At 42.6% G+C, this 27,848-nt stretch overlaps 1 long non-coding RNA gene across 4 annotated transcripts in view; it reads left to right on the top strand.

Annotated features, from left to right (window-relative positions):
• Nucleotides 1-27,848, top strand: part of LOC147834234 (uncharacterized) — an 84,084-nt gene that overhangs the window by 32,919 nt on the left and 23,317 nt on the right. For 3 of the 4 annotated variants that reach the window (XR_015506169.1, XR_015506173.1, XR_015506174.1), the window contains 2 exons: nt 10,561-10,786; nt 18,531-18,637. This is a non-coding gene — a long non-coding RNA (uncharacterized LOC147834234). Of the gene's footprint in view, nt 1-10,560; nt 10,787-18,530; nt 18,910-27,848 lie in introns of those variants that run through there. The other variant, XR_015506172.1, reaches the window with a different exon arrangement.

Below are 27,848 nucleotides of genomic sequence, written 5' to 3'. Positions count from 1 at the left end.
TTGGCAGAGCCAGTGGCAGGCAGGTAAGCAAGTCACTTGAGTTTGTGCCATAGAAGCCTCATTTTGATAAGTCCCATTCAGGAACAATTTTCCTCGTTTCTCATTGGAAAAGAAGAACTTGTCAAGCGGGAACTTTACAGCTAAAGTAATGACACTTCAGGGATATCCCTGCAAGACAAATAGACGAATAAAAGTTTATGCTTTAGACGTAAAGCTAATCTAGGCTGGAAAGCAATGTGTCCGTGCATTTGAATGGAGTCCGTAGCTCAGCTGCCAAGCCAGATGTCAAGGCCCCGCGTGAAGGATGTTGGACGTACAGATTACGGAGAATTATTTGGATTGCCCGTCAGGCCACAGAGCAGACACACATCTGTTTTTATTCAGGGATCTTGAACAATCTGTGCACTGCGCTGGCTCTGCAGGCGTGGAGCCTCGTCCCTCTGCGGGATTCACCTACCCTGAGAACAATACTCTGGACCTGCTTCTGATAGTATTTCAAAATGCCTGAAAGATAAGGCTGAAGCTTTGCACCCTCTTTCTCTCTTCGTAGAAGCTGTAATTTACGGTTTGCTCCTTAAATTAGAAGTGCACTGAAACGTCGGTCTCCCTAAAGGCACATTTGTTCATCTCAGGATAAGCGAGGAACACCCGGGTCGAATGCTCTCGGGGAGAGGCATGGCGAGAGGAGGTCTAGTTATTGTTGGGACGGCACCGTGATGAAGTGTTTAGAGTTGTTTTTCCTCTTGGCTCTTTTTGTCACAAACTGTAAACTAGAGCGGTGATCGGCCAGGCAGTAAGTGTTTCCATCAGTGTTTCCTGGGTGAAAAGAAACGACCCTTCATAACATTGTTTGGCCGATGTTCCAACACTGCGTGATCTTTGCAACCAAATCGCCAGGAACTAAATATTTGCAGTCAGTAGGGCCTGCCTGCGGCTTCACCAATTAGGAATAAAAAACACACAAAACGGCTTATTTTCATTTGGATCGTTGATACTCGTGTTTACTTTACAGCTCATATTTTCACAACCCAGGACAGTGCTCATCTTTTGCAATCTAGTTTTTTTAAATAAATTCTTCACTTTGTTTGTTAAAACTCATTTTTAAAAATGATTACATCATTTATTTTGCTACTTTTGTTAACGCTATCTTTTTAATCAATTTTATATGTATGTTTTCTCTAGTCCCAGATCCAGTCTTAATATGAATTACTGAAATGAAATGAAGTTTAAAAGTCTTAGGTTTGAAAGTCAATTAAATTTTTCTGAAGTAAAAGTAACTTTATTCTTCTGAAATGACATGATGAGAGAGGAAAACAGAGAAAACTGCACTGCCATCAATCCCATGCTATTAAACACAATACAGTTATGTAAACAATACAATACATGTACGATTATGTGAAAATGATCATGTCTGTGGTGGAAAATGATTATTATTTCAAAAGGGAAAAAGCTAAAAACAGTGAAAACCGAAAAGAAATATATCAGAATATTCCTGTGAGGCACATATGTTCATTGTTGGGGAAAAAACTAACAATGTGAGTGGTGCATGTTTTAATGCTCAATACAAGTCTAAAGGGCCAAAAGTGCCCTTAATTGAAGAAAAAAAAAACAATACATTTCTGTTCTTGACAGATGCTTGCTCAATCGAATTCCAATACAGCTCACAAATCACTCGTTCTGAACGCTTGGTTAATATGCATTGGCACAATTTACAAACACTGGCAAGCTGAAAAGGTGAAGTAGTTCATTTAATGATTAAAGCCTCCAATCAAACATATGTTACACCACAATTACTCTGCAATGAACCAAAGCTGAGCAATGCAGCACAAATGTCCTGACATCCTTTGTTTTTTTCTTCTTAGTTTTTTGGGGGGGGTTTTGTTACCAAACACATTTTCCACACCCTCTTGCTGCAATAAAATAAAATAAAATTAGCATTAACAAACCCAATATGGAATGTATTCACCATATTTCATTAATAAGATATGATGGCATACGAGCTATAACTAAGGATAAATCAATAGATTTTAAAGCATACATATTTGTATTACTTCTTTGGTTCTTGCACATGTGCATTTTAATGCAATGTTGTTTGAATTTAAAAAGCGACATTCTGATTACGAATTCTGATTGCATACCCTTATATACATTTCTGGAGAGAGCAAAATACGTCCCAGGAGCTACATTTCTTACAGTTTTAGTTTTTGCGAATCCGCCAGAGGCAGCTGAGTACACTTTTTTCAGATCTCAAATTTCTCTTGTGAGTGCCATTCACGCCTGCTGTTCTCATGTAAATCCACCAAAGGCCACTGTCGACTGTCAACGTAGTCCTGCGGACATTTCTGGAGACCGCGATTTACGTGGCCAGAGATAGGTGTGGCTGCATTACATTTTTTCAAGCGGGGTAGTGTGACGCTGCTCCTCTTCACGCTCGCCGGCTGACAGCTCACCTCCGTGTGGCTTTTCCACCGCAACCAGTTTGTCCGGTTAGCTCGTCGTGTACATCAGCAGGGCAGAGACCCGGAGGGGAGCTACAAATAACAAAAATAAACCTTGTTACTTCTTGATAAACTTGTTGTGATCATTGTGAGTTGGGACAGGAGAAGGGAAAACCCCTAAATTGAGTATTTACGTTTAATTTATTTATTTATTTACAATTTTGTTATTGTTTCCACCAACCCTAGACTGGTTGGGATGTAACACTGGTAACAGTGGGGAAAAGCCGTCCACATAAAGGTAAGAGGTCAGCTGGTAAGCAAGATACCGCCCCGTAGCATTTGTTTTAAGGATGAAATGCAGCCATACATAGCTGATCTTGCAGACTGCACACAAAAACAAATACAAGGAAATGTAGCTGCACTGGTGAAGTGTAATTCATAAACAAGCTATTTATAAGAGTTGGTTCTTTAAAGGGCCATGAAACCCCCTCTTTTTTTTTAGCAGGGTGTTTTCACACCTCTACTTTGGAAAAAGTCAGAAAAGTGGGCGTGTCCAGCTCTGTTTAGGGGGAGTGTCGGAGGAAGAAAAGAGGCTTGGTGTGGGAGTGTCTATTTGGGCGCTCTGAATTTCAGAGTCAAAACACACAACCACAGCGGACAATGTGACTGTGTTTACATGGACATCTGTAGTCGAATTATTTGCCAGATTATTAAATGGTGGACTTTAACTGCAGTTTGGCTCTTTAATTCAGGGAATTCATTCATGTCCCTCCCGATAAACGTGATATTTGATTCGAGGAACTGCTCTAAGCGTGTATTTTTCATGCAATGTTTGATACCACACGGCGAATGAGAGAAAAAAAACTCAGCATTTCCCGGAAACTTAGATGCACTCGGCAGGTAGCGTCAGAAAGCCGCGTGTGTTATTCCGGTCACAAAATCCAACACAAGGTTATAGTTTGGTTGTAACTGTTAGTGCTAACTTGTTTACACTCGTTGCAATAGTTTGTTTGATACGAATAAAATACGAACTGAATAAACAAAGAGCACTGGTCGCTAACTTACCAAATCTGTAGAGACAGGACAATCACCAGCAACTAGAGCCGCGTCTTTATTAAGAGGAGACTACAGCGAATCTGGATCTCAGCGTTTGCAGATGAGAACAGCTCTCAGGTAAACAATAATCCTCCTTGGACACGTAAGTTATTGTTGTCGCGCGTCGCGTACACTGTAATCCACACGTGAGTCTGAGCTCTCACAGAGAGAAAATGAAAACGAAACTTAACTGCAGCAAACTATAAAAGCAACACTTCACGCTTGTTTTGCCAACACAACGTGGCGCCTCTGCCATCTACACTGTGACAGTAATGAATATTAATGAAGTTGCACAATAGAGCGCGCTGATTGGTTTGAACCAAGCCTTACTCATGCATTAATGCAGCACACTGTAAGACGTAATAAGACTCACTCTGGCACAGACGCCCAGTCTGCACGCTGGAATACAACGCTATTATGTCATGGCTGTGACGCAGCTTCAAAAATTCGTTTCAAACCGGAAGTACGAATTTGCTTGAAATAACGCAAAAACAACCAATTTACACTTTTTAGTGAAATATAGGTGTCCTAATAGTGTTTTAGCAGTGTGGGACACATATATGACTGTCAACAGCTCAAAAAATGTGTTTTGGTGTTTTGTGACCCTTTAAGTGAATTGAAACCGATATAGACTTTCACAAACAAATGACCCTTATGAGCTGGATATATTGTTCTAAAAAGACCTGCTAGTACAGACTTACTTATACTGATACTGAAGTAACTTCAAGAAATTAGTGTTGAAATTAAAAACAGTCAATCAAAAATGTAAAACATGTACCTGAATGTCAGGATTCTACCATTTTGTCTTGTCAATTTGTGTTTTGGTGGCAGAGACCAGACACTAGTCCTGTTCTGTCTTGTATGTTGTGCTCAGCTCAAGTTTTTTGGGTCGAGCACTCTAATTCTGTTCTTGTCTGTCTTCGTTTTTTGTATGAACACCGTCTTGGCCTTGCTTGGGCCATGTGCACTCCCGCTTGACGTGGACATGTGAGGTTTGTGCATGCTCGAGATGCTCTTCTTGATGTTTGTGTTTGTTCTTTCTGCACCATGCTGTTTCATTCTCAGCGTCTCATTCTAATTGGGTTCGTTTGGCACTGGGATGAATGAGTGCACTTTGAGTGTGTTTTGTGCTTGTGTCTTGCATTCAGTATTCTGCTGGTGTTGTGTTTAGCATGTGGTTTATGTTTACATGCGCCTTTTGCTTTAGTATTGTGCTTCATGTGAACACACGGTGAATTGGCTGTGTGTTCTAGTCCTGTAAGCACATGGCTTGTGCTGTTTTTTTGGCTGTTTTTTAATTCCAAGAACACAGAGAATGGTTTTGCGTTCTTGTGAAGACTCATCTTGGTCACCTGGGGCCTCATGTATCAACGCTGCGTACGCACAAAAACTTTGCGTACGCCAGGTTTCACGCTCAGAATCGCTCATGTTTGGATTTACTAACAATGAACTGAACGTGGGAATGTGCGCAGCTTCACGGCAGCTTTCTGGCAGGCGTACGCACATTTTTTGTGCGTGTCTGTTTTATTTCCATTGGCGACTCCTAGATGCAGTTGTGTTAAATTCCTCTCTACAAAGTGTCTGAGCCTTGCAATGGCAGCTGTATGAGGCGGGTTCAGCAGGTATATAAGGTTTCCATACCATACATTTGACCAGCTAAACATTAAAGCACAATTTGCAGCAGTCGCCTGTTTTCCCAATGTAATCTGAGCGATCTACCGCACGCACATTGCTATAAAGACACTATCTGAAGATGAATTTGCATGCGTGAATCAGAAACATTTCCATTCAATAAATGTGCAAATAAAATATGATGCTTATTAATATGAACTTATTGATGATTCCTACTTGTCTTTCTCGTGATAAATAGTTGGCAAAATCTGATATGTAGCGGGGGAAAAAACAAGAAAGAGTTCATCAGACGCTGGATTCGAGCCGAGTTCATGCTCGAACGTATCAATTCATGATCACAAGTGTCTTACGAGCGCGCCACTGAGACTGTTAAGTGTCCTGCAACATTTTACAGATATAAACCACACTATTTCTTTTTTTTTTTTTTAATGCACTCAGTGCGATATGTTCAGACCCAACTGTGTTGACCGCATCAGCTAAACTCTCCCACTCTATTTTTTTCTTTTGTTGTTAATTCCGGAGAACAAACTTGCAAATTACACCGCTTTTCTCCGGTCTACCTCCGAAAGCAGCACCTCCAATTCACATTCTGTTCAAAGTTTCTCTTTTTGCTTGCTTTTGACATTGCTTTTTCGTTGGGTTTTGCCATTAGCATAGTCATTAGCATATTCATACGGGGGAGGAGGCAGGGAGGGGTTTTGTGCTCGTGCATGTTGCGCTCAGTTTCACGTTCATTCAGATGTACAAAAGAATATGCGTGAGATTCGGCGTACGCAGTGTTTCATACATCTGAAATTTTTTCTGCGTACGCACATTTACAGCTTTGTGCGTACGCAATGTTTTAGTAAGATTTTCACACAAGTCTTCGTACATGAGGCCCCTGGTCACCTCGGAAGAAAGAGCTCGGGAGACCGCGAGAACATAGAATGCATCTTGTAAGAAATGGGATTCTGCCTTTTCCTGATGGTCACATGACCTTCACACATTTTTAAGGCAAAATCATTTAACATTACAGCATTCACACAAATTTTTATTGTTTTTTCCCCTTTTCAATATATATAACATGCACAAAAACCTTACAAATATGCTTTGCACAATTCAAATAAAACAGATTTTAATATGAATTTCAGCAAATAAACACTTATTGTGTTCATGCCTTTATTAGGATTTTCATAGTAATGTCTCATTTAGGGAAACTCCTAAGAAAAATAAGTTACATCTCTGAACTTTAATATTAAATCTACATAAAATGCTGCGCTTCCCAACACCTTTATTCAGTTGTAATGAATTCTGGAAATTCTAGAGAAAGAGCAGTGCTTAGGTCTGCATCGGTGCATCCTCAATACCAAGAACAATCCTCTATCCTTGATTTCACGGTCATCCATTCTTCCAGTCCTAAGTTTTGGTATTTATTTACATTTACAGTTACATGAGAACACAAGGATATTGAGAAACAGCTTTTGTGTCATGTGCTCTCCCATCTATTGTCTAGTCCCTCCCTCCTTGTAAGCCCATAATTCAGTTCACCTGTTTGTTTGGTAATTCTTTCTCTTTATCGTTCCCTCTTGTCTGCTGTTTTGTGCCAGTTTGATATCGCCTTGTCTCGTCCTGTCGTGTCCAGCTCTGTCCAGCCCTGTTTGTCTCTGCCAGCCCAGTTTGTTTGTTTTTTGTTTTGTTAATGCTGTCCCCCTCGCTTTTTTTTTTTTTTTTTTTTTTTTTTTATGAAAATCCCAGATTTTAGTTCTGTATGTAAGTCATCGTGTTTTTTTCGTACCTACAACCATGGCAATATATGAATAAATGTCTAAAAGTAATTAAAACACATGTTTTAGTTTGTACATAAATTTGGTCTTAGATGAAAGTGATCAAAACAGGGTCAAACAATACTTTTAAACAGTGAATGTCATAAACAAGATGCGTTTGGTTGAATTTTTTGTGATTGCTGTAACATGAATATTTGTCCATTGACAAAGATTGGCATATACTGTATACTTTTCTCTTTTTTTGGCACAGTGCAATAAGCAAGAGTCTTCAGTGTTTCTCTAAAAGCATTACGTGTCGTTGCGTGGGTGAAATAAGGATGAGAAATCCGTGATGCAACAATTTGTTTTCTGCCAAGAGGACTTTCTCCCACATCTGTCATTGAAACAAGTTCACATTTGTATGCCTTTACACATTGTTGATAGAGGTCTCGAGGTTAGATGCGCTCCATGTTTCTGCTCATTTTTCAGCTAAATGAAGTATTTCAGAGTAAGCGTAAGTAACATATTCTTGGGGGACGTAAAAACAAATCAATCACATTATGGGTACAGCACTTCATGCGTGTTTATGTATCCACCAGAGATCTTGCAATATTTCTCTCTCAATGACCGCCGGATAATCATCGCAGAGTGTGAAGCATCTCCCCTCGTGTTTGTGTCTAAATTGCCTGTATTGCCTTACATTGGATCAGTCCTTATCACCACCAATCTGACATCAGTGCCAGATGCCTGACGGTGGTTAAAACATCATAACAGCACTCTTGAGGGTCGTACATCTCCAGGCTGTGGAGAAGTGTGTTTTCTGTCGCCCTCAGCTCTTTGTGTGTGTGTGTGTGTGTGTGTGTGTGTGTGTGTGTGTGTGTGTGTGTGTGTGTGTGTGTAACTGCGCTGACGAACTCTGATCCCACCGCTGGGAGTTCAGAGTGAAAAACCTTGAGGTGTTATTCTTCAACGCTTGCAGGAGTTTGCGTGTGTTTAAAAAAGTGTTATTCTTTCATGCGTTAGGGAGTTGCTAAACTTTGTTCCTGAACCCTGATTTAAACCTTCGTAATCTTCCGTAATTACGGAAATATGCACATGCTGTCTCAGCTGGAGATGTGTAGTACTGTGGTTGTAAATGTGAACTTGTGGTCAGCATGGGGAGAGATGTTGAACAGGGTGGAGTGTGGTGACGACATGTGTTTAGACCCCATCGCTCTTGGCGACGACTGATAGCAGAGCGATGAATCTGTATCAGAAGGCCGCTGGGCTCTACTTGAGATGTCCGCGTGTGTTACTGATTTCTGATGAAACCGATGAGCTTCTGGTGTCTTAATGTATATCTTTGTGGTGTACACTACCTGACAAAAGTCATGTTGCTTATCCAAGTTTTAGGAACAGCAAATTATTACTTGACTTCTAGTTGATCATTTGGTATCAAAAGTGGCTAAAATGAATGGCTAAGTCCTCTAGATTAAGTGTCCTTTACCAAAATAAAATATGACCATGCCTTGATTTTTAATTATTTAATTAGGACAGTGAGGTCTGACTTTGCTAAAAATCTTGTCACTTAACAGAAATATTCAGCCTGATCTCACAAGAAACGTAAGTATTTTACGTTTTGACAGTTTAGTGGCTAATTCGTAAGAATTCGTACGAGTGCAGTCGTAAGAAAATGTACGATTTTAAAAAGGAGGCGTGGCACCTAACCCCACCCTAAACCCAACCGTTATTGGGGGATACGCAAATCGTACTAAAATGTACGAATTAGATCGTATGAATTAGCCACTAAATGAAAAAGTTACAAATTGCCGTAAGATTGTGTTGGAAATATTATATAGAATATAAAGTCATGGTGCAGTGGAAAATGAATGAATATTGTGTATGACTCCACTAATCCTGAATGACTTCATCCATACATTTTTGCAATGAAGCGAATAACTTATTAATAAAATCGTCTCGAATGGCAAATAAAATATTCTTGTAGGACTTTGAGAGTTTATCAAGACTCTTTGGGTTCATCTTTAATGCCTCCTCCTTCATCTTACTCCAGATATGCTCAATAATGTTCATGTCTGTTGACTGGGCTGGCCAATCCTGGAAAACCTTGACCTTTTAGGAACTATAATGTGGAGGCTAAAGTATGAGGAGCGCTACCCTGCTGATGAATTTGCCCTCTCCTGTGGTTTGTAATGTAACAGGCAGCACAAATGTCTTGATACTTCAGGCTGTTGATGTTGGCATCCACTCTGCAGATCTCTCATATGCCCCCATACTGAATGCAAATCAAACCATGATTTTCCTTCACCAAACTTGACTGATTTCTATGAGAATATTGAATCCTTGCAGGTTCCAATAAGTCTTCTGCAGTATTTGTGATGATTGGGATGCAGTTCAACATTTAAAATATCAAGTAAAAAATAGCACAGGCGCAATGATATAACACGGCACATGAAAGTAGTACCCAGCTTGATGACTAAGTACACTGTAAAAAAAGACTCAAAGATGATTTCTTGGATTTAATAATTTTTTAAGTGGTTGTAAACAATTTATTTGGATTGAATATAAACAAACAAATAAAGTTGAATGTTAATTAATTTAATTTGTTTGTTTAAATTCTACTCCTAAATTGTTTGCAACACTTCTGCAGAAATCATTTTTTTCAGTGTATCAGTGCTGCGTAATATTACTTCCTTGATCATTATGTTGGAATAAGAGTATATTTCTCAGCCATATCGACCTATGATTTAACTACAGAAGAGTCCAGCTTTAAATAGGAAAATTGTTAAATTGTCAATTTTTTTTTTTTTTTTTAATAAAGGTGCTAATGGTCTGATTCAATGATTTATGATGCGTTAAGTTACAAAAGCTCCCACCAGTCCGGAGATCGACTGAATGGATAAAAAAATAGCAAAACTCAACTGTATACGCCAGAGTGACTTGTAAATGAGTCAATTTCCCCCCAAAAAGTGTTGTAAAAATAACCAGGGGATTCTTGTCTCAAATGTGCAGTTTATTAGAGGTCAGTAACGGGATTAGAAAATAAGTTTAATAAGCTAAACGTCCTGTGTATGTGACATCATCAAAAAGGCACCCTGAAGGTCATGTGGTGCTGCAGCTAAATTAATGTATTGCTGTTAAAATTGTGATAGATGCCATCATTTTATTAGCTAAATTAAGCTCAAACTCAGTTTGATTTAGATCCCTGGCTGATTGCCTCAATATAAGCTTAATTCTTTATTCACTGAAGCATTACCATGTTCATTTCTAGGCTCATTTCAAAGGAATCAATCATGGATCAAGAGATTTACTTCTCCTGCTTTGTTTTATTATTATTAATTTTCATTTCACTGTCTGGCATTGAACACTGTCTCAACAGCAGGGTTCTATCTTTCCCTTTCTTCTTGTTTGCTTATTAATATCATCACAGCAGCTCAGATCCACATAAACTTTTACATTCGGCTCTTTTAATAGCTGCCATTTCTTTTATGTTTTGACATTATTTTCCATAAGCTGCAATAACTGGAAAAAAAAAGTGTCAAAAGAAAATTCTGCTGGGAAACTTAAAAGAATTTGCAATTGTTTTCATGTGACACTACAGAGGGTGTCTGGGTGAGCTGTAAGCTATTCTTAAGTGTTTTCATTTCAAATTACAGATCCTGCAAGGAGACGCAATGGCAAAGTGAGCTGTGAATGGGCGGAGAACAGCCAGGACTCCGGCGCTGACCTGAGGGGAAAAGCACGGCCCTGCCAAGAACACAAAGACTTTGAGATGACAGCGACTGTGCTGAGCAATCCCACATTAAACACATAAGCCTGTTTGCTTGGAGGAAAAATGGATTGCCTCTGTGAGATCAAAACTCCAGTCTCCTGATGCATGAGGTGATTTGCATTTGTAAACTGAGTGTTTGGGGCCTTGTTAGCTCTTAGACAGATGTGTAAAGGTTGTACGCACATTTGTAAGGCATAGTTCATCCAAAAATGAAGATGTGCTAATAATTTACTCACTCTTAGGCCTGCCAAGGTGTAGATGGCCTTTTTTCTTCAGTTACACATAAAGAAGGTTTTTAGCTGACTCACGAAATGCAAGTAAAAGGAGAGATCATACAAAATGCAAGTTCCCCTTCGGTTGGGGAACTTCAGTGCCATGAATGGGAGGATTCGGATCAGAAGCCGCTTATCTGGAGAGTATTGAACGGGCCAATGAATGAAATTAATTGGCAGCGTAAGCTTGCGCAGGTGTGCGACATCTGCAATTATCTCAGCATATAAGCACACCTGAAGCCAGCAGACGCCATCCTTTTCGCTTCAGATCCTTTCTGAGTGAGTCGATGAGGGTTCCTCTTGCTGATCAGCACTTCAGAGCGAACGAGTGTGTCTCCCGGTCCAGAGTGGGTCTTCGCGGTGGCAGACGGTCGAGCTGGGTTACTCCCTTGCCTGCGGTTCTTTGGGTCCGGTCCTCCAGAGCGGTGCGTATAGTTGCAACTTTCCTAAAAGAGCAACACAGTCGTGCAGCACGTCCTTTTCAGGATGGCGCTCCGACTGTGCGTTTCTGGATGCGGGGGTTTCCTGTCTCCGGATGATGGACACGATCACTGCATTGCATGTTTGGGGGTCCAGCATGTTAATGCGGTGCTCGCGGGCGGTTCATGTCGTCATTGCGATGCCATGACCGTTGCACAGCTAAGATCGCGGCTAACTTTCGCAAGAGAGCGAGCCACCCCAGTTGCCTCCTGCTCTAAAAAAGCAGCGGGCGCTCGGGCAGATCTGAGGGTTTCAGCGGGAGCTAATCCGCCGCCCACGGGCTCGCGGACCTCTCGCTCCTCACGGCGCTCCATCCAAGCTTCGGGTGGTGAGAGTGATCCGTCTAACCAGATGGTAGCTCTTACACTCGCTGACACCGGAGATCAGATGTCCTCCGCGGCATCGGAGGGTGGGCTTTCACTGTCCGACGAAGATCCGGACCCGCTCGCCCCCTCCGGGCAGGTGAGCGCTGTCAAATCGGATCCTGAAGCGGACATGTTAGCCGTGCTTTCCCGGGCTGCTTCGGCCGTGGGGTTGGAGATGGTTTATCCCCCAGCTCCGCGGCCGGACCGACTAGATGGGTGCTACGTAGAGGACCAGAAGGCAAAGCCTTCGAAGCCTCTCGTCCCCTTCTTCCCGGAAGTGCACAGTAGGCTCACGCAGTCCTGGAGGGCACCTTTCTCTGCCCGTGCTGCGAGTGCCTCCGCCCTCACCGCCCTTGACGGCGGAGCTGCCAGGGGGTATGAGGCGATCCCGTCAGTGGAGCGCGCTATCGCGGTCAATCTTTGTCCGCGCGGCGCCTCTACGTGGCGGGGTTTGCCCCGCCTCCCGTCCAAAGCCTGTAGGTTGTCTGCCTCCCTCGGAGCCAGAGCTTATAAGGCTGCGGGCCAAGCTGCTTCTGCTTTGCACGCGATGGCCACCTACCAGCGCTACCAAGCGCAGGCGCTGGCCGAGCTGCACGAGGGCGGGTCCAACCCAAGCTTATTACATGAGCTGCGCACCGCGACCGACTATGCTCTTCGGACTACTAAGTCCGCCGCGTGTGCTCTGGGGAGGACGATGTCCACACTTCTGGTTCAGGAACGCCACCTCTGGCTAAACCTGGCCGATATGCGCGACGTTGACAAAGTTCGCTTTCTTGACTCGCCCATATCCCAGGCTGGCCTGTTCGGCGACACCGTCGGTGAATTCACCCAGGAATTCAAGGCGGTGAAAGAGCAGTTGGATGCGATGGGCAATGTCATCTATCGGCGTGGCCGTAAGCCCGCTCCGCCCGCCGAGCCATCCACCTCCGCTGTTCCTCGCCGAGGGCGCCCGCCAACGAGTGCTGCCCCGCCCCCGCCTGCGCCTCCGGCCAAGCGGGCGCGGCGTTCACCTCGAAAGCAGGCAGCCCCTCCTGCCCAGGGCGCCGTTAAGTCCGGTAAACGGACCGCGAAGCGTCCCTGAGACAGGCCATCCGGAGAAGAGGAAACTTGCTCTTTCCCCGCTGGAGGGCGGGCCCCGATAACAACGGTACTTTTCAGTGCCACCAAAACATCAGTAAAAGAGCACTTTTTCCCTTCCCCGGATGTGACTGCACGAGTTCTGCCAGTCCGGGACGCGCTGCCTTCCGGCTCGCAGACTCTACGTGCTTCGCCAGTGGCTCACGAGCGCTGGGGGGACGGTCTCCCTTTCCTCAGCCCTCCAGCCCCCTCTCCGGAGTCAGGGTGCGGAGCCAGAGCGAATCGCTCTCCTCCAGCTCTTCCGCGGGACCCTCGTGCTTCCAGGATCAGCACACCCACTCCGCGCTGCCCCACCGCTGGTACGTCAGCGATTGTAGCGATGACTCCATTAGCGAGGGCTCTGCCTGCCTGGTTAGCGCGGGCCAGCCCCTCGCGGTGGCTCATACGCACAATCAGACTCGGTTACGCGATTCAGTTCGCGAAACGGCCCCCCAAGTTTACGGGCGTGTATTTCTCCAGGGTCAACCCCCTGTCCGCCCCTGTCTTGCGAGAGGAGATTGCTGCCCTCCTGGCGAAGGGTGCAATCGAGCCGGTTCCTCCAGCCGAGATGGAGAGTGGGTTTTACAGCCCATACTTCATCGTACCCAAAAAGAGCGGTGGGTCACGGCCAATCCTAGATCTGCGCGTTTTGAACCGCTGTCTGCACAAGCTGCCGTTCAGAATGCTCACGCAGAGGCGCATTCTCCAATGCGTTCGTCCTCGGGATTGGTTTGCAGCCATAGACCTGAAGGACGCGTATTTCCATGTCTCCATTCTTCCACGCCACCGCCAATTTCTGCGGTTTGCGTTCGAGGGTCGAGCGTGGCAGTACAAGGTCCTCCCCTTCGGGCTCTCTCTGTCTCCGCGGGTCTTCACCAAACTCGCGGAGGGTGCCCTAGCGCCCCTTCGGCTCGCGGGCATTCGCATGCTCAATTATCTCGACGACTGGCTGATTTTAGCCCACTCGCGGGAGCAATTGATTATGCACAGGGACAAGGTGCTTCGGCATCTCCGCCTACTGGGGCTTCAGGTCAACCGAGAAAAGAGCAAACTCGCCCCCGTGCAGAGGATTTCTTTTCTCGGGATGGAGCTGGACTCGATCACCATGGTAGCGCACCTCTCCGAGGAACGCGCTCGCCTGTTGCTGAACTGTCTGAGGGAGCTCGACAGCAAACTAGTGGTCCCACTGAAGTTCTTTCAGAGGCTCCTGGGGCATATGGCATCCGCAGCCGCCGTCACGCCGCTCGGGTTGCTCCATATGAGACCACTTCAGCACTGGCTTCACGATCGGGTCCCCAGACGCGCATGGCATGCGGGCACACACCGGGTCTCGGTTACTGCGCTGTGTCGCCGCGCCCTCAGCCCTTGGAACGACCCCTCGTTCCTACAGGCCGGTGTGCCTCTAGGACAGGCGTCCAGCCATGTTGTTGTTTCAACAGACGCTTCCAACACGGGTTGGGGGGCCGTGTGTCGCGGGCATGCGGCTGCGGGCCTCTGGAAGGGTGCCCAGCTGCATTGGCATATCAATCGCCTAGAGCTGTTGGCAGTGTTCCTCGCTCTCCACCGCTTTTTACCGGTGCTGGAGCGGCAACACGTGCTGGTCAGGACGGACAGTATGGCGGCGGCGGCGTATATCAACCGCATGGGGGGTATGCGCTCTCGCCGCATGTCTCAGCTCGCCCGCCGTCTGCTCCTCTGGAGTCACCCGCGGCTGAAATCGCTGCGCGCCATTCACGTCCCAGGCACGCTCAATCGTGCAGCCGATGCGCTCTCACGACAGCTGTTACGCCCTGGAGAATGGAGACTCCACCCCGAGTCTGTTCAGCTGATATGGGCGCGATTCGGGGAGGCCCAGATCGATCTGTTTGCTCCCCCCGAGAACGCTCACTGCCAGTTGTTTTTTTCCCTGACCGAGGGCTCTCTCGGCATGGATGCACTGGCCCACAGCTGGCCTCGGGGCATGCGCAAGTATGCGTTTCCCCCAGTGAGCCTGCTCGCGCAGTTTCTGTGCAAGGTCAGGGAGGACGAGGAACAGGTTCTGCTAGTTGCGCCCCTTTGGCCCAACCGGACCTGGATATCAGAGCTCTCACTCCTCGCGACGGCCCTCCCATGGCGGATCCCTTTGAGAGAGGACCTACTCTCTCAGGGACAGGGCACCATCTGGCACCCTCGCCCCGATCTTTGGAACCTCCACGTGTGGTCCCTAGACGCGAGGAAGACTTAGGTAACCTACCGACTGCGGTGGTTAATACCATCACTCAGGCTAGAGCCCCCTCCACGAGGCGCGCCTACGCCCTGAAGTGGGGTCTATTCACTGAATGGTGCGTCTCTCGCAGAGAAGACCCCCGAAATTGCCAGATTAGTGTTGTGCTCTCTTTCCTTCAAGAGAAGTTGGACAGCAGGCTGTCGCCCTCCACTCTCAAGGTTTACGTGGCCGCCATCTCCGCTTATCATAGCGCGGTAGCTGGCGGCACCGTGGGAAAGCATAACCTGGTCATCCAGTTCCTTAGGGGTGCTAGGCGAATTAATCCATCTCGCCCCCCTCTCATGCCCTCTTGGGATCTCGCCCTCGTTCTCACGAGTCTGCGATCCGATCCCTTTGAGCCACTCGAATCAGTATCTCTAAGATTTCTGTCCCTGAAGACAGCTCTGCTGGTTGCGTTGGCCTCCATCAAGAGGGTCGGGGACCTGGAGGCATTTTCGGTCAGTGACTCGTGCCTGGAATTCGGGCCGGATTACTCTCACGTCATCCTGAGACCCCGCCCCGGTTATGTGCCCAAGGTTCCTACCACCCCCTTTAGAGATCAGGTAGTGAACCTGCAAGCGCTGCCCCCGGAGGAGGCAGACCCAGCCCTTTCTTTAATTTGTCCAGTTCGTGCTCTGCGCATTTATGTGGACCGTACTCAGAATTTTAGATCATCTGAGCAGCTCTTTGTCTGTTATGGCGGTCGGCAGCAGGGAAGTGCCGTATCAAAACAAAGATTATCCCACTGGATTGTGGATGCCATTTCACTCGCTTATTCGAGTCGAGGTCAGCCGTGTCCCCCGGGAGTTCGTGCACACTCCACTCGGAGCGTTGCATCCTCTTGGGCGCGTGCACGCGGCGCCTCTCTAACAGACATCTGTAGAGCTGCGGGCTGGGCGACACCCAACACATTTGCAAGGTTTTACAATCTGCGAGTGGAGCCGGTTTCCTCAAGGGTATTAGGTAACCCTTTGGTGATTGACGAGACAACTCGGTAGGGTGTTGAAACATGCTTGCGGCGCCATTCTCCCTAACACGGAGGTACGTGCGCCTTTTTTATCTGTCAGTAAAGTTCCCCGTCAGGTGAGCCCTGCAGATTCCTCCGTGGCCCCCAGCACTGACTCAGCGGAGGAGTCACTTGCTGGCCCACTACGTTGTAGGTCTGCCCGCTGGTCAGCCCGCGTTTTGGGTATAGGTGCCTGCTATGCGTGATCCCCACTAGGCGATCCCATATGCTTATTCCGCCACGGTTAAGTCCCCCCCCTGGGTGGACCCGTGTCTTCCCTCTCCGCTAACCACTCTTTTGCTATGCGTACTCCCCCTTTTTAGGGCTAGTCCATAGGTAAATTCTGCCATCTATCCCCCCCTTGGGTAACGGATGGCCTCCGCAGCGTCCTCCCTATCGGGATTGCACGCTTCCCAACGTACTGTCGTATTTCCTAGAATTATCTAGATGCTCACGACTTCCCAAAAAATATATCTAAATCCGTAAAACTTCTGTTGAAGTAGGATAAATTAGGGCCAGGGACACGTTGGAGGACCGCGCCCCCCATGATGTGGGTGCGTCACGCTTGCTTGACTATCTCCTCATCGGGGGTGTTGGTAAGGTGCAGTCATTATGGCGCTTTCCATATTCTCCCATTCATGGCACTGAAGTTCCCCAACCGAAGGGGAACGTTCAAGGTTACAGAAGTAACCCTTCGTTCCCCGAGGAGGGGAACGGAAGTGCCATATTCCGTCGCCATAATGACTGTCCCTTAGCTGTTTGAAAGTCTCTTCAGCTTAAAAGGATGGCGTCTGCTGGCTTCAGGTGTGCTTATATGCTGAGATAATTGCAGATGTCGCACACCTGCGCAAGCTTACGCTGCCAATTAATTTCATTCATTGGCCCGTTCAATACTCTCCAGATAAGCGGCTTCTGATCCGAATCCTCCCATTCATGGCACTTCCGTTCCCCTCCTCGGGGAACGAAGGGTTACTTCTGTAACCTCGAACGTTTTTTGTTGTCCTAAGATATTTTAGAGAAAAGATGTTTACATATAGTTCACTGGACAAAAATATAGCTAAAATTATTCAAATAACCTCATGTAAAAATCTACATACCCTTGATTTTTAATATTATCTTATGATAAACGAGTGGTTTTTCTGCTTTGTGATAGTTGCTTATGAGTCTCTTGTTTGTTCTGAACAGTTAATTGACTGCTGTTCTTTTGAAATATTCTCCATGTCCTCCAGACTCTTCAGTTTTCCAGCATCTTCTGTAGATTTTAACCCTTTCCAGTACTGATTGTGAGATTATTTCTCACTGAGGATGATTGAAGGACTCAAACTGGTAAACTGTTAAAAAAAATGTTTAAACCCTCCTAAAGGAAACATCAGGAACTAAGAACCGGGGGTTACATCTTTTAGAATCTGAAGATCAAGGTCAATTGCCAATATTTTGTCATTTGGGAAGCATGCAAGGATATCGTTATTTCTGTAGGGTAGTACTAAATGCAAAAAAAAAAAGAAAAAAAAAGAAAAGAGAAGAAAGAAGAAAAGAAGATATTTCATATTTCAAAATTTGTATCCCGTTTAAACGTTTTCACCCCCAGTTTTTAAAGTCTCATGTTTCCTTCTGGAGCATCAGTGAGGGTTTAAACCTTTTTTAACAGTGTTTGAGTTGCCTGCTCCTGTTGTAAAACATCCATGCTTACCTGGTCGACAGAAAAACTGCACACTTTCATTTTAGTGTTGTAACGCTATTATTTCAGTGTACAATTAGCTATTTCTATATTTTAATGCAGCATGCATACATGCTTGATCAAGCTTCTCAGCATATTTACTACTGGTGGGGTAAGAAGAAAAAAAAAGAATTGCAACAACAGTTAGGAATCAATTGTCAGAGTCAACACATTCCAGAAGTAGGAATCAGGATCAATTCCAAAAGATTTTCAATAAAACCAACCTAGGTTTATTATAAAAACTTACTGGTATATACATTTCTGAAGAGTGCCAAAAACATCCGAATCAGAATCAGTTTTATTGCCAAGTGTGCAATAAATAATCTTATGTTGAAAGGAAAAACAAGATTACATTGCTTACGCATTGGCAAATTATTTAGCTTGTTTTAAGGAAAAACTCATTTAATTTTGGCATAAGATTTCTTAAAACAAGACAACATGTTTTGCTTGTCTAGAAAATGCCTCTTGATTTAAAAATTTGTAGATATTTGAACTAGAAACCAGACAAAAAAATCTAAGTAAGAAAAGCATTTTTTGCAACGTACCCAGTTTTCAGATTTTACCACATTCTCACCCTGTTATATTTACATTTTTATTTTATTTTTTGTCTTCTGTTTTTGTCTAACCTGCTTTTTGGAACCATTCTTCACAAGACTTGAACTTTGTCTTCATAGTCAACTCCTCTCTGCATCTCAAGTCCACCGGCACACATGGCGAGCTACTGGACTATAGTGGCAGTGGGAAATCTGTCCATATGAAGGTAAGCGGTCAGCTGGTAAGCGTGAAATGGAACGTTATTAAACCAGCCAGTAGCGTTTGATTTAAAGAGAATGCAGCCATACGTACTTCTGGCTACATAATTTGCGATCTCCAGAAATGTATATAGTGTAGGGTTACATTTTCAGATTAAGCCTATGTTGCATACCACATCAACATACAATATAATCAAGAGCAATGGGTTTTTATTTTGATTTGGGTATTTGTAAGTCCTGGTACCCATTGACCAAGCTAAAAAAAAAGATTATTCTCTTGAAGAAAAAACTCACCTACATCTTAAATGGCCTAAGGTTAGCTCTAACACTGATCACTCATGCCTGTAAAATACAGCAAACTCCTTTTAACAGAACTGATGCACTTCACTCAGCTTTACCAGAGTCTTCGTAATGCTTCCTTACCTCCAGTTTAAATCAGTCTCTTTCCACCCCCTGGTATAATGATTGCGGTATTGAGTGTCTAAATTGCAGCGTAATGAGAAGGCTGGAGGTGCAGTAGATCTGCATTCGTTTTTGATGGAATTATTTGGCCTCAGCCTCAAAGACAAGTTCACATTTTACGAGAGACTCTGGCACGGGCCTCTGGGGTCTAGTACAGGACTGCTGTTGTTGTTTTGTAACAATGTGGGTGTGATTCCCCAGAGCAGTTTGACTTCTGAGAGGGAGAGAGATGAGAATGCTCTGGAGCATGCAGAGTAGTTAATGTAAGCCATGTTGGGGTAAGAGCTATTTGTTTGTGAGTGTGACTGTGTTGGTAACCTGATATTAGTGTGATTCAATACTAAAAAAATTAGCATGTTCGTTAATTCTAAGAAGGCAGGAAATCCTTTGCATTACATCACTAATGTCTGCTGTCATCCTCCCTCGGGCTTCGTGGACATGTGTTTTTAACATGCTTTTGAATGGTAAGGCATCTCTGAGGTTTGAGACTGCTGCGTTATGGCGTTTTAAGGGCGTTTTGGGGTGAGTGTGAGTCAGAAGATGGTGTAAGCCTATAAATGGCAAGTAATGGTTAAAACAAGAGACATCAGACAAGAATGTGTCACACTCACACTCTCAAAGGGTTTTGTTGTCCTGGTTTATGTCATCCTTGCCCATAAGATACTTGTTTACCAACCCTAAATATAGGTACTTATCAGATACTGCTTGGTCATTCTGTTCATGATCACATTTTATTTTTTTATTTTTTTTGTTGATTTTTAGGTTACACTTTATTCTGATAGTCCGTTTGTTGAATTTAAGTTATATTGCATCTACATGCCAACTAATTCTCATTAGATAATAAGTAGACTATTAGACTGGGATTAGAGTTAGTGTAAGTTGACATGTACTAGCAAAGTTTCTTATATTCAGTTAAATGTCTGTTGAAGGAGCAGTATCAACAGATATTAAGCAGACAGTCTACTAATACTCAAATGGACCATCAAACTAAGTGAAGTTTATTTATAAACAAATTTCGAGAGGATCACGTGCTTATGATTTACACTTCTGACCCCGAGTCAAACTAATGTAAGTACCACCAATCAGACGATTCCTAACTCAGTATAAATAACCAAGCATCTTACCTTGTAGTCATCTTCGTCTTGAAGAATCCCCCTTTCCACCCCCTCTCCTCCTCTTTTCCTCTATAGGGCAGCACAGCAGCCCAGTGGTTAGCACTGTGGCCTCACTACAAGAACACTTCTGGTTCAGGTCTCTACCAGGTCAGTCAGCATTTCTGTGTGGAGTTCATGTCTCGGGTTTTCCCCGGGTACTCCGGTTTCCTTCCACAGTTCAAAACATGAGACATAAGTAAATTGACTAAATCAAATAAGCACCACAGTCAGATTCCACCAACAACACACCCTCATAGCAATCCTTAAGCAGCGGGGGTGGTTCTCGAGATCTACCTGAGCTCAAACTCCCCTCTCGCCCTGCAAAGGGAGGGAGCCCCGGCCTCAAAGATCTCATGAGCTCAGCGCTCTCTCCCGGGACAGCATGCCAAACTAGCTTATTACCAATCATTAGCTAAGTGTGAACTCTTGAAAGTGTTATCAATTTTTATGCTTGTTGCATTGATCTTTCAGTCTAACCATGTACTAGAGTTTATTTTGAAGAACACAAAGACCTATATTTTCTGTGGGTTCAGGTTCACTTATAGTCAAATGATCCACACTAGCAAAGACATAGCAGCAGAGTAACATTTAAATAAAGGCCAAGCTGATACATTTGAACACATTGTTCAGCTAAGATCAATTTCCATCAGACTGAATCAATTAATCATGATTAAATAAAAGTCTTTGCGAAATATGTTCAGTTTTTGCCTATTTGAAAAGCTTGAGTTACATTATTTAATTCAAGCGCTACATTATTTATTGTATGACAGAAAATGAGTTTGTCATACACTCACACACTTATGTTTACATACACTTAAACAAGTTACAATTATTTCCTGTTTTGCAGTAAAAATAGACTTCTCATCAAGTTTATGGCACACACTAGTTTTAACCCAAAAGACAGAAAATGAGTTTGTCATATTCTCAAACTTTTAGACTAACTGTACACACATTTAAAAGTTGTATTTCAGTCTGACTAAAGCAATTGTTTGTCTTGTTAATTGTAAAAATGTGAAGAGTTGAAAAGTTCAGAAAACTCATCCAACCTGTAATTTTCAATACAAATGACAGTAAATGAGTTTGTCAGACTCCCATACTCTCAAACTGTGTGCGTTTGTTTGCATTTCTTCAAAAGGTGTGATTTCAGTCAAACTGAAGCAATCAGTAATCATTTAAAACATGTATACACTACTGAAATTGGTTTTGTTTTTGCTAAACCGACAAACAAGAGAAGCCACACACTTTATACACTCTCAGAAAAAATGATACAATGTTGTATACCAAAGAAGGTGCAAACCCTTGTCACTGGGGCAGACCCTTTTTATGGTACAGAATTGTACCATTGCAGTTTGTGCCATGGGAAACCAAAATGTACCTTTGGTTTTTAAAATGAAGTGACCACCATTGTGTCAAGACACTTTGTACCTTAACAGCATCAAATGTGTTTCTTTCAAGAACTAGAAAGGGTCAAATACATTTTTAAACAATGTTTTTAAAAAAGTTTCTTATTGTGTAAATGCACCTTTTCCATTTACAATAAAAAAAATACTTCAACATAAATCAAAAGATATATTTTTTGCTAAACATTTGACCACATTTTTCACAAAAACGTTACAGAAATGCATTCTGCCATGTACAATACAAAACTTTTTTCACCCCCCTTTTTATCACAATACCTTTGTAATCACTTAAAAGTTCATTTAATTTAGTTAATTATAAAATAGAAATATAATTATGCAAAAGTATTGTAACGAGATATGCACAGTGTTTAATTAGTTGCATAAACACTTTTCATTTGCAGGACTTTTGCCAGCTCAGGTGTGTAGTGGAAAAAAATGCCAAAAAGTGCAGATACCATTAATGAAAATGTATTTATCAGAAAGTTCTTACCAAATGTTTATTAAAAATGCCTTAAATGTTTAATTTACAATGTCTATAGTTTTGCTTTACCATGTTGTTTTGTATTATACAACTAAATATTTAATTAATTTAACTTTTAATATGGAAATTATTTATAAATCACTTTCCAGTCATATTTATTTTCATAGATATTGTAATAAAGGAGTTGTCTAACACTTGTGTACCTCTTTTTAAACAACAATTGTGCACCTTTATTTTAATTGTACCATGAAAGGTGCAGAGCAGTATCATAAGAGGTCTTTTCAGTACTATATAAGGTACAACTTTTAAAGAGGTACAAAACTGTTCCTTAAGGAACATTATTTGTACCACCGTGTACCTTTTTTTTTCTGAGAATGTAGAAAGTGTCAGTTTTGTGAACTCCAAAAGTCTACACCAGTTCATTCATTCAACATGTTGACATATATAAACATTAATTAAGGTCATGTGAGGTTCTGACCTCCTGCTAAACTTCTCATGTAAAACGATAACAGCATCTGCGATGCTTTGCTCTTCGAAAAATTTCAACAATCAAATTCGCCAAATCCACAAGCAGTAGAGCCAGGCAGTTCTCACTGCACTTCCCAAACCGCAGGAACAAGCAGGTCCCTTGACTGCTCTGCATCTCTTGTCCTGACATCTCTATCCCACCCAGGCCTCCAACCAAAGCCCAAGCGGTTACGGCAGCCCTGCGTTCCCCTTCTTGTTGTGCAGTGAATGAAATAACAGTTTCAAATCGCCCACAGATCTCCGGGGAGTGACCAAATCTGTGGATACCCAGATCGCGGACCAGAGAATGTGGGTGAAGAGGTTGTGAAATGTCTCAATAGAGTTGTTCTAAGCACTTGGAAAATTCATATAATCTCTTTGCTTACCTTGTAAAACCAAGCTTGGCACCTCAGCGCTAATGAGAAGCGACATTTGTGTTGTGTCAAGTTGAAGGTGGATGCGTATAGGAGAGAAAAGAGTTTATGTGGGGATTAAAGTTGATCCTTTAAGTGCAGCTGCCTGAACGGAGGTGCTTTATCACTATTGAAGCTGGCTGGTGCTAATACTACATCCACTGTCTTTCCGTAAAAGTGTAAAGACTTCAGGTCTGTCTGACAAAAGCCGGACTCTAAGTTACTCAACACATGTGAGCTTCTCTTCCTAGAACTGAACCTGAGGGTGAAGGTCTTCCTGAACAGTTTTTATATTATTGTTTGGACATTTAAAGGGATGGTACGGAGAAAGAGCGGAACAAGATCAGGAAATGTTAGGAGTGAGATTCATATAGTGTGTGCGATGGCTTGCTGTGGATTAAGACCACCAGTTTGTTTTGGCTTTAACTTTTAAAGGTGATATTGGCTTATTTTCATGCCTGAACACATGTGAGTGCACGCTAGGCATGAGATCAGAATGTTGTTAATGAATAGCTAAATGAATCATAATTTTTTTAGCTTCATTTTATTTTAGTATGGGCAACACATACACATACGGGTTACATTTAAAAAAAATATTTCATGTTAAATTTAAGTCTATAAGTCTTTTGTCATTGCAAAAATGCTTTAATTTTTTTTTTCATTAACATTTGATGGGGCGGCGTAGTGAGTAGCGATGTCACCTCACAGCAAGAAGGTCACTGGTTCGAGCCCCGGCTGGGTCAGTTAGCATTTCTGTGTGGAGTTTGCATGTTCTCCAAGTGTTCGCATGGGTTTTCTCCGGGTGCTCCAGTTTCCCCCATAGTCCAAAGACATGTGCTTTAGGTTAATTGGGCGTAGTGTATTTGTGCATGTCCTGGTCCTCCATATTGGGGGTTAAGGACTGGGCTAACAACTCAAGTCATAAAAACTAGATGGTATAAAACACCAATATTCATTCATTCATTCATTAATTTTCTTTACGGCTTGGTCCCTTTATTACTCCGGGGTTGCCACAGCGGAATGAATCGCCAACTTATCCAACACATTTTTACGCAGCGGATGCCCTTCGAGCCGCAACCCATCCCTGGGAAACATCCACACACACATTCACTACGGACAATTTAGCTTACCCAATTCACCTGTACCGCATGTCTTTGGACTGTGGGGGAAACCAGAGCACCCAGAAGAAACCCACACAAACGCAGGGAGAATAGCAAACACCTCACAGATATGCCAACTGAGCCAAGGGTCGAATCAGTGACCTTCTTGCTGTGAGGCGACAGCACTACCTACTGCGCTACTGCATCGCCGAAACACCAATATGGTGTGGCTAAATATCAACTTCGGTATAAATGGCCCTGGGAGTAAGTATAATTTTGTTTCACTATAATTATGGTATTTTATTAATTACATTTTCATTACTAAGGTGCTGTTTAAAGTAGTGCATTTCTGTTTTTAAAAGGCACAAGTTATGCTACATAACATAACACTTCTACACTACTCCAGCATCTTTGACCTGTGAAAACAGAGCAGTTTGAAAATGATAAATACCATGTTATAGTTTTGAAACACTGATGTTTCAATTTGGTATAGACAGACTGAAACAGTCTTTTAAAAAAAGCTATACACAATCACCCTCTGATAGTCTTTTGAACTTTTCACCTGATTCGTCAAGACCACTCAAATAACCATAGCACAACCGGTAGAATGCATTTACGAATGTTGGCAAAATATCCACATGACCAGTGAGTGTGAATAGTCACATATCACATGTTTTAGGTTGGTTAAGTGTTTGTTTTTCTAAAACAAAGTAAAATGCATGTCTTTATGAGGGGTGTTTTCATTCCAAAACGCAGTTCTAAAATTAAAACACACTAATGTAAATGGCACCTATTTTTTGTGATTTTATTAGTTTATTTGTTGATTTTATTTATTTATGTCCATTTGTTGTTTACTTCTTTTTTTTAATTTTTGATGTATTTTATGTAAATTTCAACCTTCAATGTGTCGTTTTTTTAGTTTAAGGTTTTCATATAATAGTTACATTTTATTTTATTTCAACTTTAATTCAGTAAAAAAGTTTGTAACTTTCATTAAAAACCCTGTTGTGCTTTTATGGTGCTTTTGACAGCATCTGGCAAATATTCTAAAATCATTTTCTTTATAAATCACAGAAACAGAAATACAGGTTTATAATTATGTGAGGGGTAAATTAATATTCATTTTAGGTCAACCATCGCTTTAAGCACTAAGCTTATAGTAATAATAATAATAATAACAATAATAATAATAATAATAATAACAATTCCTTACATCTATATAGTGCTTTTCTGCACACTCAAAGCACTTAACAATTTTTTGAGGGGAATCTCCCAATCCACCACCAGTGTGCAGCTTCCACCTGGATGACACGACAGCAGCCATACTGTGCCAAACCGCACACCACACACAAGGTCATCCTGGGATTTTTAATGACCACAAAGAGTCAGGACCTCGATTTAATGTCTCAATTGAAAGACAGCACTCACTGAGCAGTATAGAGTCCTTAACAATATACTAGGGTGTTAGGACCTAGACCGCAGGTTGAGCGCTCTCTGCTGGTCTCACTAATGCCACTTCCAGCAGCAACCTAGCTTTCCCATGTTGTCTCCTAAAAATACTGACCAGTTGCAGTCCTGCTTAGCTTCAGTAGGCGACCATGTGAGAGTTGCAGAGAGCTACTGTAGCTGCTGGCTAAAAGAGCTTGGCTATGTTGTGGGCAACCAGAGGTTCAAATGTGCAGTAAATGTAAGCGGTCTCAGTTTTTAAACAATAATTATGAATATAGCTCTGTTGTGGATATTTGGTTGACACATAAACTCTTAACAAGGCTGTACACAAGACACTTATATCAGTCGCTGTTGTACAATCTTAGAAGAGCAATAGTCAGACACACACACACACAAAGACAGATGTCACCCCAACAAGAAACCATTAAAATGACCTTCGTATCCTCTTTTATCATGCTGGTGTGTTTCTTTAAAAACAAGTGTGATCTCATGCTCATCTCTGCATGAAGACCATGACAGTGCTGTCACAAAGACAGGAACCACTGCAGGGGTTCAGAGGACAGCCGTGAGTCACTGTAATCAACACACACTCTGCCATGATCTCACCTTCAAGATCATACAAGAGGCGCCAATGCACTTGTTTTTTAGGTTGTTATGGCAATAACAAAAGTGTGCTGTCATTTCGGATCAGTATGACTCTTTCTTCTGTAGAACACAAAACAAGAAATTCTGAGAAATTAAAATATATGCAAAGTTTGACTAAAGCTCTCAAGCTTATAAGCACAAATGCAAAAGCACAAGACATTAAACATTAAAGTGCAGCTCTCATGGCTTGCTGAGTATTCTAAAGCCATAAAATAGTTTCAAGTGAAAAACAGATCACAACAATTTATTCCGTGATGATCTCCTTCATTTATTGAGTTAAATACCACATGTGATTACTAAAACAAGCACTCAGATCTCTTTTGTGAACTAAGACAACTGATTTGTTAAATCAGGGGTGCCCAAACTTTTTCGTATGAAGGGCCAAAAACCAAATATCATTGAGAGCTGTGGGTCAAAGGTAAATATATCAAACTATATTACATTAAAGTTGTTATGTTTATTTTCAAATTATTCATTCGTTCATTTTCTTTTCAGCTTCGTCCCTTTACTAATCTGAGGTTGCCACAGCAGAATGAACCGCCAACTTTTCTAGCATATGTTTTACGCAGCGGATGCCCGTCCAGCTGCAACCCATCTTTGGGAAACTTCCATACACACTCATTCAAGCACTCACGCATGGTCAATTTAGCATACCCAATTCACCTGTAGCACATGTCTTTGAACTGTGGGGGAAACCGGTGGAAACCCACGCGAACACAAGGAAAACATGCAAACTCCACACAGAAACGCCAACTGACCCAGCCGAAGCTCAAACCAGCAACTTTCTTGCTGTGAGGCGAAGGTGCTACCCACTGCGCCACCGCGTCACCCTAATTATTCATAATACTTCAAAACACATAGAAAACATTACTTTAAATTATATTAATTAACTTACTTCAATAAAAACATAAACAATCACAATTATAACACAGTGGAGTTCAATGCTGAATACACTAGTCAAGCAGAAGCTGCCTTGATTTGCTTATCACGTTGACATTGACATTTAAACAAAATCTGATTAATTTACACCATTTAATTGAAACTTTTAATTTCAGTGTTAGATTTTAACATTAAAACAAACAAATAAACAAACAAAAGGTTACATTAAATTTAAATTGACAATCTCGAAACCATCCCCATCATTCTCCCTCTGTTCACAGATAGGATGGCGGGCCAAATCAAAAATTACCACAGACCAACTTTAGCCCATGGGCTCTTGTTTTGGTATCTCTGCCTTTAAGCAACAGCTCAAAATAAAATAAAAAAATGGCTTCAAAATGTATAAATAAATCCCAACATAGGGTTAAGTTTTGATTTACGACTTTTACCCCAGTGGTTGGGTTGTTCATATTTATCCAAATTTTGGTTGAAATGACTGTACAACATATCAAAAGAAAGTTAATAGTGACGCAAGGAATACTGTAATACTGTACTCACACTTGTGTGTTGCCACATTGATGTCAGATCTAATGTAGTCGGCACTTAATCATCTTTGTTTTTTGTCTCTCTGAAAGCTCAGAATGAATGTTTCGTTAAAAAAAATCAACAAGTCTTTCTACTATGTATTCCAATCATTTAAATCATGAAACAATCCCGTGTTAAGAGTAG

The sequence above is a fragment of the Danio rerio genome, chromosome 13 (genome assembly GCF_052040795.2).
Source record: "Danio rerio strain M-AB ecotype USA chromosome 13, GRCz13ab, whole genome shotgun sequence".
Lineage (NCBI taxonomy): Eukaryota > Metazoa > Chordata > Actinopteri > Cypriniformes > Danionidae > Danio > Danio rerio.
This window is presented reverse-complemented; position numbering and strand designations above follow the sequence as displayed.